The following is a 14238-nucleotide window of genomic DNA, read 5'->3' as shown; positions in this document are numbered from 1 at the left end:
GCCATAAAGTGTCATCTTCATGTTTCACAGGCAGGAACCACCTTTCGAGGCCATTTTTTCCCTGCAAGAGCAGTGGTTGGCCTTTTTGGGGCACCGTGGTCTCCTTTTTGAAGCAATGTTTTAAGGCCGGATGCCCTTCCTGCCGCCAACCCTATTAGTCGCCTCTTGCGACACACGGGGAATTACCAGTGAACTGGTACTCAATTTGCCGACCTCGGAAGGATGACAGGCTGAGTCAACCCCCCTGGCGTTAATTCAGCGATTGACCGGGATTCGAACTCAAGATCCTATGATCCCAAGCCGGCACCCTAACTGCTAAGCCAACACCAGGCTGTGTGGAACATTGGAGAAGTCAGGAAAATTTCTGTCATTTTTACAGACATATAAAAATTGAAGGCCCCCATCATGAAAGCATTGTACTGAAGTCAACACTACTTGTGCTCACTCTTCAATGAGACTTGGTTATGTATATAAAAAATTATTGGAGCTAAATTGAACACAGCCAAATTGCTATCATATAAATTAACAAAGAAAAAAACAAGACAATGTTATAAATCAAATATGTTAACATTAACCAACAAGAACTAACCTCAGCACAAATGAAATGCAATCTAAAAGGTGAAGCCCTTCATTAATCACTGACAGTAACACTGATGCTAATCCTCACAATAACCCCAAACACAATGTTAACCCAGGTGCTAATTGAAAAGAAATTCCAGAAGTTTAGCGCCCTGAAGGCAGCCTTATACACCACCTTACATAACACCTACAAATACTGCTAAACTGTTGGTTTTTGGAAGTAATAACAAGGCAATTTTTGTTCTACTGTGTTCAAGTTTATAATTACGTAAATTTAAATTTAAATAAAATCAAGTGTGTGACGGTCGACTAAAAAAAATTATTCTGTAAGTTCACCGCTGTTTACACCACCTTTAATTACATTGTCTATTGCACCACTCTATCTGACACATCACATTAGTTATTCGTGCTTGGTGTTTGCGTCGTTTATGCCATGATTAAAAACAGTACGTTTCCTGTTTGGAATGGTTTTCAATTTTGTTTGACTGCCACACAGACAGAATAAAAATATGATCTCAAAATACGGCTCAATGAATTCAGAGCCAAATACAGCAAAACGAGAAACTTGTCTTTCTATTCATGTTCCTATTCGTGTTCAAAAGATAACATTCAATTGAAATGAAGTTGTTCCTCGATCATAAGCTAATGGTTGTGGTTGGACAGACAGATATAAGTGAACCAATTATTGCTTAACCGCAAGTTTGGCTTTGTGCATGTGGGGTAACAATTAGACCAGTATGGCGCATGTACTGTATATTTGTACTATTCTGCTGTTTGTTCCATTGCTGTCTTGCTTCACCCTTTGGTTGACATGATGGCTGCATTTAACAAGCAAATATACGTTGACAACATTAACACCAACTGATGGTAAAGTAGAAATGAGGAGGCATTTTATAGCATGATTGGGGAAATAATTTCTCATCCTAAGCACAATTCATTTAACTAGCTTGCTACGCTCACCTCACCACACGTCACTGCAGAGGTACGGGCTTGTTTAAACTGAGGATAATGACCTAACTAAACTTGAGTTGCTGTGTTGTTATGATTTACACCGATAATAATACAAACATTTCTTTTGTACAAATGTATTTGTAATATTGGTGATATTATTTATTTGCAATTTAATTGTAATCTAAAAAGATCCAAGTGGTTTAAACCTATAAATAGTCAAGGGTCCAAACTGGTCTAATGGGTCAAAAGCGTCTTATGGGTCTTTGCGGTCTATGGGGTCTTCGTGGTGTTTAATGGTCTTCGGGTCTTTTGTCTTCAGCGTATTTTGGGTCCTCTGGGTATTTGGGGTCTTTTGGGTCTTTTAGGTAATCTGGGTCTTTAATGGACTTTGGGGTATTTTGCATCCTCAAGGTATTTTGGGTCTTCAGCGTCTTTAAGCGTCTTCAAGGTATTTTGTGTCATCTTGGTCTTTTGGGGCATCTGGGTGTTTAAGGGTCTTTTGGGTCTTCAGGGTCTTTTGGGTCTTTAATGGTCTTTGTGACATTTTGGGTCTTTTATATCTTTGGGGTATTTTGGGTCATCAGGATGTTTTGGGTCTTCAGGGTATTTTGGGTCTTTGGGGTGTTTTGGGTCTTCGGGCTGTTTTGGGTCTTCGGGCTGTTTTGGGTCTTCGGGCTGTTTTGGGTCTTCGGGCTGTTTTGGGTCTTTGGGCTGTTTTGGGTCTTCGGGCTGTTTTAGGTCTTCGGGGTGTTTTGGGTCTTCGGACTGTTTTGGATCTTCGGGCTGTTTTGGGTCTTCGGGCTGTTTTGGGTCTTCGGGCTGTTTTGGGGTCTTCGGGCTGTTTTTGGGGTCTTCGGGCTGTTTTTGGGTCTTCTGGCTGTTTTTGGTCTTCTGGCTGTTTTTGGTCTTTGGGCTGTTTTTGGTCTTTGGGCTGTTTTTGGTCTTTGGGCTGTTTTGGGTCTTTGGGCTGTTTTTGGTCTTCGGGCTGTTTGTGGTCTTCGGGCTGTTTGTGGTCTTCGGGCTGTTTTTGGTCTTCGGGCTGTTTTTGGTCTTCGGTCTGTTTTTGGTCTTTGGGCTGTTTTTGGTCTTTGGACTGTTTTGGTGGTCTGGGTCTTTGGGGTATTTTGGGTCTTTGGGAACTTTTTGGTCTTTTGGATATTTTGAGTCTTCATGTTTTTGGGTCCTCTGGGTCTTTGGTGTCTTTTGGGTCTTCAGGGTATTTTGGGTATTTAAGGGTCTTTGGAGTCCTTTGAATCATTGGGGTATTTAAGGGTATTTTGGGTCTTTGAGGTTTTTTTGGGGATATTTTGGGTCTTTGGTAACTTTTGGATTTTCGGGGTATTTTGGGTCTGTGAGGTCTTTTGGGTATTTTTGGGCTTCATGGTCTTTTGGGTCCTCTGGGTCTTTGGTGTCTTTTGGGTCATCTCAGTCTGTTTTTTTTTTGTTTGTTTGTTTTTTTGTATACAGAGTCGAGGCTCGTGAAAGAGCTCACATTTATCAAACAAACAAATCAAACAAACAAGCAAAAAAGTATATAAAAAGGGGAGCGGTCGACAAGATGGGGAGAGAAGGGGAGGAAGCACACAAACACAACATTTGAGGGCAGGGACATCGGGAGATGTGTGGGAGGCAGAGGGCCTGGGGGGAGGCAGGATAGGTATAAAACGCAAGGACACCAAGGACTTCCAGGAAAGAAGACAAAAGTCACCTCAAAAAAGTGGATTTGGGGTGAAATTAGCGGGGGTAGAAAAGATCAAGGTTTTGGATTGGCGAAGATAAGAGATGGTGGTGAACAGCCGTTTTAAAGACCTGGAGGGAGGAGTGGGATTGAAGAGAGTGAGGGTGTTTGTTCCAAGGGCGGGAGAAAAGAGGAATGAAGGAGTGAAGGTGAGCAGAGAGTCTTGATTTTGGCAGTTTAACCAGAAGAGGGTTGCAGGCAGATCTTGTGCGACCTGCAGGAATATTTGGAGGACAGAGCCCAGAGAGAGCTGGGGGAGCAAGGCCGGAGAGGAGTCGGTAGAAGACGGAAAGACCACCAACCTGCCTGCGGTGAGTAAGTGAAAGGCCCTCGGAGATAGCGTCATCGCGGGAGATTCCAATGATTCTGAACGCTTTGGTTTCAACAGCTTGAAGACGAGCTAGGTGTGAGGCAGAAGCACCAGCCCAGAGGGGACAGCAGTATTACATTGAGCTGCAGATGAAAGCCTTGTATGTGGTGAGGAGCTCAGGTGTGCCAAGGAAGGACTTCGCACGACGGAGGATGCCCAGTCGGCGACTGGCTTTGGAGGCCAGCTTGGAAATGTGGTTTTCCCAGGAAAGATCATGGCAGATAGTGAGACCCAAAAGCTTGAGTGACAGAACTTCTTGGAGAGGATTATTTAGAAAGTAGATGGGATGGTTGTCCAGTCGGTCTTTTCGGAGAGACATCGTAAGAGTGTGAGATTTGTCAGGATTGAAAGACATGTTCCACTTGTTTGCCCAGTCTGTGATTTTGTCCAGGTCTGCAGAGAGTGAGGAGGCTGCAGACTGCCGATCTGAGGGATGAGGTATGGAGCGGCAGAGAGTGGAGTCATCAGCAAAGGGATAGAGAGGATTTTCAAGAGAGTCAGAGAGATCATTGATGAAGACCAGAAAAAGCACAGGGCCCAGAACACTGCCTTGGGGAACTCCAGCCTGAACAGGAAGAGGAGATGAGAGAAACCCATTCAGGGCCACACCTTGACTATGACGAGAGAGGAAGTCCGCCAGCCATGCGTGGAGATTTCCATGGATACCAAAGGAGGAGGGTTTGGTGAGCAGAGCGGGGTGCCAGACCGTATCGAAGGCACGTGATATGTCGAGGGAGACAGCTCTAATTTCCTGTTTGGCATTGAGGACCTCCATCCATTGTTGAGACATCAGAAGCAGCATGTCCAGAGTAGAGTGACCTGGTCTGAAACCAAATTGATGATCAGAGATCAAGCCATTGGAGAAGAGGAAAGATTTCATATCCGAAGCAATGATGGATTCCATGACTTTGCTGATAATTGGGAGAAGGCTGAATGGTCTGTAGTTGCTAGGATCTGTTTTTGCACCTTTTTTGTGCAAAGCGGTGATGTTGGCTGATTTCCAAGCAGATGGCAGTTGACCTTGAACAAAAGAGAGGGTGAAGAGAACAGAGAGAGGGAGTGAAAGAGCGGAAGAACAGGATTTTAGGACCCGTGGGCTGATGCCGTCAGGTCCAGTTGCAGAATCAGTCGAGGGTTGACAGAAACTTTTCCACCTTGTCAGGAGGAAAGGACACGGAGTCCAGGAGCAGCTGGGTACGACTGGGTACGGTGGGTACAGAGAGGGATGGGTTTGGGACACAAGATTTAGAGGCAAACACAGAGTTGAGGCATTCAGCTTTTTCACGTGCGGAGTCAGCTGTGTAGCCGTTTGAGGTAAGGGAGGGGATGGAGGGGGAACAAACACCAGAAACAGATTTGACCAGACGCCACCAGGATTTGGAAGAGGGAGACAGATAAGAGAGTTCGGTCTTGAGAACGGAGAGATATTGTTTCCTGGCTCTCCTGAGGGTGGACACACACTTGTTTCGGGCTTTGTGAAAGGAAATGAGATTTCCCTCCGTTGGATTTGCTTTCCAGGAGACGAAGGCAAGTTGTTTCTGGGTTTCTGGGCAAGTTGTTTGTAAGGGTCTTCAGGGTCTTTTGGGTCTTTAAGGGTCCTTGGGGTCCTTTTAGTCTTTGGGGTCTTTAAGGGTCTTTTGGCTCTTCGAGGTTTTTGGGGGATATTTTGGGTCTTTGGGAACTTTTGGATCTTCAGGGTATTTTGGGTTAGTGAGGTCTTTTGGGTATTTTGGGTCTTTGTGGTCTTTTGGGTCCTCTGGGTCTTTGGTGTATTTTGGGTCATCTTGGTCTCTAAGGGTCTTCAGGGTCTTTTGGGTTTTTAAGGGTCCTTGGGGTCCTTTTCATCTTAGGGGGCTTTTGGGTCTTAGGTGACTTTTGGGTATTTTGGGTCTTTTGGAACTTTTGGGTATTTGGGGTTCTTGAGGTATTTTGGGTCTTCATTATCTTTTGGGTCCTCTGGGTCTTTGGTGTCTTTTGGGTCATCTTGGTCTATAGTGTATTTTGGGTCCTCTCAGTCTTTAAGGGTATTTTGGGGCTTCAGGGTCTTTAAGCGTGTTTGGGGTCCTTTTCGTTTTTGTCTTCAGCATATTTTGGGTATTTAAGGGTCTTTGGAGTCCTTTGAGTCTTTGGGGGTCTTTAAGGGTCTTTTGGGTCTTCGAGGTTTTTAAAAAAGTTTTTGGGGTATTTTGGGTCTTTGGGAACTTTTGGGTCTTCAGGGTATTTTGGGTCCTTGATGTATTTTGGGTATTTTGGGTCTTCGTGGTCTTTTGGGTCCTCTGGGTCTTTGGTGTCTTTTGGCACATCTTAGTATTTAAGGGTCTTCAGGGTCGTTTGGGTATTTGAGGGTCCTTGGGGTCATTTGAGAGCTTGGGGTATTTAAGGGCCTTTTGGGTCTTGGAGGACTTTTGGGTATTTGGGGTATTTTGGGTCTTTGGGAACTTTTGGGTCTTTTGCGTCCTTGAGGTCTTTTTGGTATTTTGGGTATTCATGGTCTTTTGGATCCTCTGGGTCATCTCGGTCTTTAAGGGTCTTCAGGGTATTTAAGGGTATTTGGGGTCTTTTGAGTATTAGGGGTCTTCAGAGTATTAGGGGTCTTTTGGGACTTTGGGGTATTTTGAGTCTTTTGGGTCTTTGGGGTTTTTTTGTTTTGTTTTGGAGATAATATTGTTTTGGAGAGACAGTTAAAACAGAGGAGACAATCTCTGATCAGTATGGTCAAATGTAATGAGGGTTGCGAAAGACAAATAACACAATACGATTTTTTTTTTTTGGACAAAGTACATGATTCCACAAGGAAAACTGAACTGGAACTGGGGGAAGTTTCCAAGTGTGAAGGTGAGGCAGAGTTGAACGACAATAGAAGCTTGAATGGGAAGGATATGTCGAATAAAATGGAATCCAAGCTGAACATTTGAAAGTGAAAGACGGAAATAACTCGCCAAGTTTGTGTCTCAGCAAGTTGTCAAGAGTTGCTCATCGATCACCGTCCATGTCTGATGTCTGATGTCTGATGTTATAGTTTCAGACACTACAGACAAATTATTTATCCACTGTGGGTGATGGAGTTGTACCAATTTCAGTATTGTGATTTTGCTGAACAGATTGTTTTAGAAAATGAAACAAATGGTTATGACTAGCATTGCATTCTTAGATGAAGGTAATGTTCTATACAGGTGATGATTGTTTCATTATTTCAAGACTGTGTTGCAGCCTTGTATGTTTTAAAAAAAAAGAAAGAAAAAAAATTTAAGGCACATAAATTGATGTTTTTTTGTGTGCAGAGTCGAGGATTGTGGAGAAAATGAAGGATTTTCTATGAACTGCGATGATGGATTCCATGACCTAGCTGATGATTGGAGGTAAGCTGATATGTCTCGAGTTAAGGGGATCAGTTTTTGCACCTTTTATGTAATGCAGTGCTATTGGATGGTTTCCAACCAGATGGAAGATGACCTTAGTCAAATGATAAAGTAAACAGGGCATAGAGAGGATGTGCAAGAGCGGCAGAGCATGTTCTTGTTGGGGGTCGATTTTTGAAATGTGCACCCATTGGTCGGGCAGCTGTCCGGACCACACCCACGTCTGTCGCTTGACTCCACCCATCATAGTACGAGAGAAAATGATATGGACGCCATCATGGTTCCTGGTGGGCCTAACCAGGCCTGTGTTGGCCTCTGCTGATTATACACTGTCCGGCTTTGTTGCGTCAGATTTCCATTCGAGTGTTAAGTTGTTAGTAAGGTTTAATCAAGCCCATATACGCTTTGCTAAAAAAAATAGTGTCACGTAATTTTTGAATGGCAACATATGTGCGTTAAATGCACGTGTCCCAATTGGCACATTACCAGATTTTTAAAGCCAATTCAGTTGCGCTTAATGGCAAAGTCCCGTACCTCGAATGACCACGTACAGGTTTTATTAACAAATGGTTTATTACCAGAGAGAGAGAGAGCGAGAGAGAGCAGGAGGGTGGAAACTTGCTAACTGAATACACCTCTGATGTTCTTTAAAGCCGAGCCTAGATCTACTGTAATCTATATACCCCTAGAGAGGATAATAACATGACCCTTCCTGCCACTCCTGTAGGGAATGAGTACATCAGTTGCCTGAAACCAGACCCAGGTGTCCGTCAGATTCATAATTAATATTGAACGAAACTGTCAAGACCCTCGGAGATTAATTGTATCATAACTTCAACAGCAAGGATGAGGGAGTTGAGTGGACAGAGAAGGTGTATATATATATATATTGTGTCACAGTGTGACCACAGTGTGATTATCATTATTATTAGCACACATGAGCTGATGCCATTCAGTCCATTTGCAGAATCAGAGTCGAGGGTTGCCAGGAACCTCCCCACCTTCTGGTGTGACTGGATAAGGTGGGTACGAGTGATGAGATTGTGACACTAGATTTTGAAGCAATCACAGAATTGACACAATTCGGCCTTCTCACGAAAACAGAATCTGCTTTGGTGCCATTTGAATGGAGGGAAGGGATAGAAGGGGGTGAATACTTCAGAAGCAGACTTAACAAAGTGCCACCAAGATTTTGAAAAAGGAGACAAGTCTGAAGGTTCAATCTTGAAGTTGGCCATATGTGGTTCTGTGACTCCCCTGAGAGCAGACACACTTGTTGTTGGATTTCTGGTGTGATCTGAGGTTGCCTTCAGTTGGATTTGCCTTCCAGGAAGAGAAGCCTCCTCCAGACTACTCCTCAAGGAGTAATTTGGAGGAGGCTTTTCTTCCTCCATGAGCCCCAACTCTTTATAAAAATCCAAGTTGTTTCGAGGCAACTGCCTCACCACATAATTCAGTGTACCATCCATTGAAGGAAGGGTCTGACAACTGAAGATGAGATGGGATTAATCTGTGCAGAAGAAAAAGCAGGTTTCTGTGGAAGAATTCCCAAGCTGAGTTAATATCAAGGGCAGCCGATAGAGGAGATCATTCCCTAAGTGATATGGCTCCCTGCAGTCACCAGCTGTCATCCTCGATGAAATGCCAGACTCACCAGTATTGTGGCAGCTCTCTGAAAGTATCCAGGTAGATGTTGACTCTCACAAGCACCAATGGGAGCACGGGCAGAACAGAAGACATTCACAGGAAAGTTGGTATTACCTGATTGATTGAGTGAGGTCCATCCAGTCACAGAAGTCCTCTGCCCCAATGCCATGGCTGGTGAGAGAGGTATGAGGAAGAGACTTGGGAAGGGCTGAGAGACAGGTGTAAATATAGTCGTTGCTGTTAGGAGGAAGGTACAACACATAGAAATAAGCGGTGGGAGCAGAGGGGAAGTCACAACGAAAGGTGCTCCGGCAGTTTAGAGGTATAAGACAAGTACATGGATATTGATAAATGGAGTTCTTGATGTAAAGTGCAACTCCACTCCTTGAACAGGGTTGAGGCCTAACTGTCGAACCGGAAGAGGCAATAGCTAGGGAGAAACACGAAGGAATCAGCGACGTGTGTGGGAGTAAGAATTCTCTTCAGAAGATGATGTCAGGTTGGAGTGGTGGCCCTGGATGTTTTAGCCCACAGAGTTAGCGGCAGAGGAGGTGGTGTTATTGCCAGGAATGTGGAGAGGGGCTGTGAGTTCTTAGAGAAGTGGTAGGGGAACTTGGAGAGGGTATGGGGCCAGGGGGGAAGCTGGGAAGGGAAATACAAAGTGATGCTGGAACCAGTGTCTTTAGGAATTGTCCACTTCAATAAACCGAGCACAAAAGAGAACAAAGGAGCTATTAAGTGTAATTTACTCATTACTTACAGGCACAGAGGGGGAATCAGCCCTCCACCAATAAAGTAGACCCTTCGCACCACTGGCAGAGGGCTGAATCATCAATCCGCACCAAGCAAGAGGAAATACACAATGGTACGTCCAATGGAACTCTCCTGACCTCCTGCTTGAGACGCAGATCAGTCATTAACACCACCACTGAAGGTCGATGGAGGTTATGTTTAGACCCCTGTCTGTCTGCTTGTCTGTGAACAAGATATCTCAAAACGTTGTGGACGGATTCAGACGAAATTTGACAAAGAGTTAGTGTATGTGACAAGGACGAAATGATTAGATTTTGGTGAAGATTCGGATTCGGATTCGGATTCGGCTAGTAGGATTTTTAAAGAGATTCTTCACCATTTGGGAGATAAAGCCAAAACCGACATATAGCAGGATATCTCAAAAAAGTTATGCACGGATTTGGACGAAACCTGGTGGACAGGTTGTATGTCAGACAAGGACGAATCGATTCGATTTTGGTGAAGATTTGGATATGAATTCGGATATGAGAATTATTTCATTTTTAAGTGATTCTTCACCATTGAGAGATAGGGCCAAAAACGATACATAGCAAGATATGTCAAAAAGTTGTGCACGGATTTGGACGAAAATTGGTGGATGAGTTGGTCAGGTGACAACAACAAGCTGATTAGATTTTGATTCAGGTCCAAATCCAGATCCGGCCTATCAGTGGACACAAAACATAAACTGTTCAGCCTGGCGGAGGTGTGTGCTCTCTTCCGGAGGTGTGCTCTGTACCGGAGGTGTGCGCTCTACTGAGTGCTTGTTCTAGTTCATCCTTGTGTCACCAATACGAGCGTGTGTGTCGATGCTTGAACCGGATAAAACTGCACCATCAGTCTGGAAACGAATGTGCTGCAACATATGAATGACGTTTTTTTTGATAGCGCATTTCATTATGTTGTTTGTTGTGAGCAGAAGGCTGAGTGGTTTATGCTTCACGTGATCTACGTTGCAGCAACCTCATCAGGTAGTGGTGATATTTTCTGCCTTTGATACAGAAGACCGATGCTTCATGAATAACTTACAATAGGATCAGTGAAAGAGGAGCGTCTGGATCATATATGTGCACCAAAGTGCCCAAAGTAATTGCAGGCAGGTTCTCCCAATCAGGCAGACATTTCTCCCGCATAGGTACGAGCTCTTTATTCATATTTACCTGTGAGGAGGTGGGGGTACAGGGGGAACTAAGGGGAGAGGGAGGGAGGGAAGTGGATGGAAAGGAAGTAAGAAAGAATATAATAAACAAGTTGGATTTTGAAGCAGAACCTGGATGATTTCGTCCTCCTTGGGATGAAGTCAGAAAGAGCATTTGGGTTTCCAATTTCAGAGCAAACACATATGATCTGCAGCCCGTGAGTTGGGAAATGCTTTTGATGTTCAAAAATATGCGCAATGAATGAAAGTTTGCTTTGATCCTTATTAAACGTAGAAATCACACATGCATATACAGTAAGTATATGCATTATGCATATACAGTAAGTCTATGCGTATACAGTAAGTCTATGCGTATACAGTAAGTCTATGCGTATACAGTAAGTCTATGCATATACAGTGTCTATGCGTATACAGTAAGTCTATGCGTATACAGTGTCTATGCGTATACAGTAAGTCTATGCGTATACAGTAAGTCTATGCGTATACAGTAAGTCTATGCATATACAGTAAGTATATCCAAGTACACAATCGCAAAAGCAACAAAAGCATACAAATGTATTATCCAAAATTGATCGTAAATTAACTCAAGCTCCAAATCTCTCTCTCTCCCTCCCCTCTCTCTCCCTTCTCTCTCTCCCTTCTCTCTCTCCCTTCTCTCTCTCCCTTCCCCCTCTCTCTCTCCCTTCCCTCTCTCTCTCTCTCCCTTCCCTCTCTCTCTCTCTCTCCCTTCCCTCTCTCTCTCTCCTCTCTCTCTCTCCTCTCTCTCCCTTCCCCCTCTCTCTCTCTCCCTTCCCTCTCTCTCTCTCCCTTCCCTCTCTCTCTCTCCTCTCTCTCCCTTCTCTCTCTCCCTTCCCCCCCTCTCTCTCTCCCTTCCCTCTCTCTCTCTCTCCCTTCCCTCTCTCTCTCTCTCCTCTCTCTCCCTTCTCTCTCTCTCTCTCCATTCCCTCTCTCTCTCCCTCCCCTCTCTCTCCCTTCTCTCTCTCCCTTCTCTCTCTCCCTTCTCTCTCTCCCTTCCCCCTCTCTCTCTCCCTTCCCTCTCTCTCTCTCTCCCTTCCCTCTCTCTCTCTCTCTCCCTTCCCTCTCTCTCTCTCCTCTCTCTCTCTCCTCTCTCTCTCTCTCTCTCTCTCTCTCTCCCTCTCTGTCGCCACCTATCGGCTGTCGGTGCGCTGGGTGCAGTGTCATGGCGTCTACTCGCTTCGTGTCGTGAGTGCTCTGTCTTGGCTGTTTGTTCCACCCCTCCTCCCCCCCATTTCGCTCCTTCGTGTGCTTGTTTCTATTTGTAAAGCTTCCCTGTGTTTCCCCTTCTATGTTGAGACGAGAGAGAGAGCCATAGAGCACACTTATTGTGCAGGTTAAGGTAATCGCCGTTTTTGGGCGGTTCCCTGTTGTTTTTTCCCCCGACTTATTTTCTTCACTTCAAACCTTTTTTTCCCGCTTATATTTCCTTAGTTTGTTTTTTCAACGCTCCCTTTCCCTAAGCTGGGAAAGTCGGAGTACATTACTAACTTCTTCTTCCCGAGCTGGGAGGACGAGGTCGAGCCTCGTGTGTCCAAACATGGCGGCTGCTCACTCGCAGCGATATGCAGCGTTTGAGCAATTATCACGTGAGCATGGCATTGCGTGTTCTCCACCCGAGGGTATTACAGTCGAAGCTATTGTTCTCACGATCGGGAACATGATCGGGTTCGATAAGGTACGTGCGGCGTCGCGTATGAACAAACGGGTTATCGTGTTTGTGTCCGATGTAGAGCACATTGCTCTCATCGTACAACAAGGTTTGTCCCTCGACTCCGGACACTTTGTTATGGTTTATCCCTTGGATACTCCTGCTCAGAAAGTGGTTATTTCAAATGCACCACCATTTCTCGATACCGATACAATCCTTGCAGCGCTGCAGCGATATGGGCAATGTGTGTCCCCATTAATAATGCTCCCTTTGGGCTGTAAGGATGAACGTGTCAGTCACGTGATGAGTTTCCGTAGGCAGGTCTTTATGGTTCTCAAAAAGGAATATCCCTCCTTGAATGTTGCTTTAAAATTCACGACAAATGGCCGCGATTATCAAGTATACATCACCACCGACACCCTAAAGTGCTTTGGTTGTGGTGCAGTGGGACATATGAAACGGTTTTGCCGCAATCAGAAGGAACAGCCTAACATGGTCGAAACGGGAAACAATGACTCGCAGATTAATGTTAACGTTTCCTGCTCGACAAATGTGCAGGATAAACCAGGTAAACAAGTGGACACGCCCCCTCCCGTTGAATCAATGGACTGCGCAAATGAGGGGTTTGTCACCGTTTCCAAAGTAAAAAAACGTAAATCGGCTGTAAGAAGTGCGTCACCTTCTGGGAAAAGGCAAATCAGTGAAAACTCCATCACTGGATTTCAATGTGAAAACAGGTTTGCCTTATTGGAGGAAAAGGACACCTCCACTAGTACAAACATCATCAAGGAAAAAGTGGATTCTAACTTTCCAATCCCCGTGAGTGTCGCTGATCCTTCAGACAGTGTCATCTCACACGAGGACGTTCATTGTGCAGCTTCCTCCTGTCAATCGCAAGAGGAGGAAAAGCACTTAAAATCTCCCCCTAAAAAAGGAATAAATGAGGAAAATAAGGGCACAGAGAGAATAAAAGAGGATAATTTAAATCCACTGGAGGAGAGTGACATCCTTGAATCGAGCATGGTGGTCATGTCACAAACATGCTTGGAGCCCCCCACCTCGCATCCCGAAGAAGTTTCAAATGTGACTCTGGCACAAAACGTTCCTGAAGAAGTTTACTTTATTGAAACTGAGCAATCATGTGATGTGCGCCAGGAAGCTGAAACACCAATTGATTCCCCATATGAGGAATCTGATGGTGAGGGTCAAGAGGAGTCCTCTCAGATTCTAAAGGCTGTAAACAGCCCTTCGGATGACGAGCTTCAGGACTTTTTGAGAGATTCCTATCGGAAAAGGAACATTGAACTGAAAGATCATTTCCCTGATCTGCAGATGTTGATTTTTAAATTGAAGGAAATTGTGCACAACCCTGACACTCCAAATTTCACTGATGCTCAGAAGCACCGGCTAAGAAAAATGATCCAGAAAGCTCGGCAGGAGCTTCGTAAATGAGGTCCCCATGGGTTTTTTGATCTATTTAGTTATTTATCTTCTTTCTTTTTCCGAAAGAATGAGTGTTAGTTTTGGTAGTCTAAACATTAACGGTGGTGTTAGTTTAGAACGCAAAGTTCAGGTAAAAGATCTGACCCGGCGTTTGCACCTGGATGTCTTGTTACTGCAAGAAACGCATGGAGATCTGAATGGCCAAGCCCAATGGAGAAGGCTAATGAAGGGCCAGTGGTTCTTCAGTGATATCAATTGTCTCACTGCTGGAATTGCTTTCTTTGTCTCCTCCTCATTAACACTCACACAAGTTCAATATAATGAAATAATTCCCGGACATCTGGCTTGTCTTCAATTCACTGCCAATAATCAAATCTTTGTTTTTGTAAACATATATGCCCCCTGTAAGAATGCTGAAAGGCAAAACTTCTTTCTAAAGCTAGAAGATCTTCTGAGTACAATTGACTTAAATTGCTCTTTTATAATGAGTGGCGACTTCAACTGCACTCTTGACCCTGCGTTAGATAGAAACAG

At 44.5% G+C, this 14238-nt stretch overlaps 1 protein-coding gene across 1 annotated transcript in view; it reads left to right on the top strand.

Moving 5' to 3' along the window:
* Window positions 1-6916: 6916 nt before the first annotated feature.
* LOC144888136 (leucine-rich repeat neuronal protein 1-like) overlaps window positions 6917-14238 on the top strand; it is a 65485-nt gene continuing 58163 nt past the window's right edge. Inside the window, exon 1 of the mRNA XM_078766005.1 lies at window positions 6917-6997. The gene's annotated coding sequence lies outside the window, so the exon portion shown is untranslated. The remainder of the gene's footprint in view (window positions 6998-14238) is intronic.

This window comes from Myxine glutinosa, chromosome 12 (genome assembly GCF_964187855.1).
Source record: "Myxine glutinosa chromosome 12, kmMyxGlut1.1, whole genome shotgun sequence".
Lineage (NCBI taxonomy): Eukaryota > Metazoa > Chordata > Myxini > Myxiniformes > Myxinidae > Myxine > Myxine glutinosa.
The sequence above is the reverse complement of the archived record's forward strand: the minus strand, read 5'-3'. Positions and strand labels throughout refer to the sequence as shown.